This window comes from Octodon degus, unplaced genomic scaffold, assembly GCF_000260255.1.
Source record: "Octodon degus isolate 3935 unplaced genomic scaffold, OctDeg1.0 scaffold00078, whole genome shotgun sequence".
Taxonomy (NCBI): domain Eukaryota; kingdom Metazoa; phylum Chordata; class Mammalia; order Rodentia; family Octodontidae; genus Octodon; species Octodon degus.
Window position 1 is genome coordinate 7,751,236 of NW_004524654.1, and position 933 is coordinate 7,752,168.

Consider the following 933-nt stretch of genomic DNA (forward strand, 5'->3'; position numbering starts at 1 on the left):
GGATCGTCCCGCTCTGGTTCCCGCTCAAGTTCAAAAAAGAAATAATACATTAAAATTTACATCCTAAAGTCATCCAGTACAGTGCATGAAACAGTTTTTAAGAAGTTGATGTCTTATTTGGTCAGAAGTGCTAAATCTGCTAGGAGAGGTGCATGCCTTTATTGTTTTTCAAAATAATGCAATGTGTTCATTTGTGAAATTAAAAGTAAATTGCGTTTTAAACCATAAAAAAAAAAGTTTTCTCTGCAATCAAGATGAGCCCTGAGAGTAATTGTATCAAATACTACTTTTATTTTTTATGTATTTTAGTACAGGGTCTACAGGGTCTCACTACATAGACTGGACTTGTAGTGATTCTCCTGTTTTCATTCTCCCAAATGCTGGGATTATAGGTGCACACCACCACACCCAGTCTCAATCTCCGACTCAGCGTGCCTCAGAGGTAGGGTGGGCACAGCACAACAGGAATGAACCCCAAGCACTGCACTCTGCCTAAGCAGGTGTTTTAGTCCGCTGGGCTACTTATCAATGTATTAAAAAAATGACTAAGGGGCCAGGGAGATAGTGAGATAGTTCAGAGGCATAAGCACCTGCCTGGATACTGGGTACCACAAAAAAAAAAAAAAAGACTAACATCCAGGAGGCAATGTACAAAGAAAACAAGTAATTTACTAAAGAACTACAGAAGGAAAAAAAATATGGAATATGGCTTTAAAAATATTCCCAATAGAAGGGGCTGGCCAAATAACTCAACAGATTAAAAACCCAGCAAGCAGGCTGGGGGAGGGGGGTTAGATCCCCGGGCCTGCCAGGCCAAACCTGCCCCTAGGGCATGCTGAGATGGCAATTGAGACTGAGCGTGGTGATGTGCACCTGTAATCCCAGTACTTGGGAGGCTGTAAACAGGCAGATCATTATGAGTCTGACCTAGTA

General features: G+C 41.7%; 1 pseudogene; it reads left to right on the top strand.

The window, feature by feature from the left end:
* The window catches only part of LOC101578005, a 1,432-nt pseudogene extending 1,217 nt beyond the window's left edge, over positions 1-215 (top strand).
* The last annotated feature ends 718 nt before the right edge of the window (positions 216-933 follow it).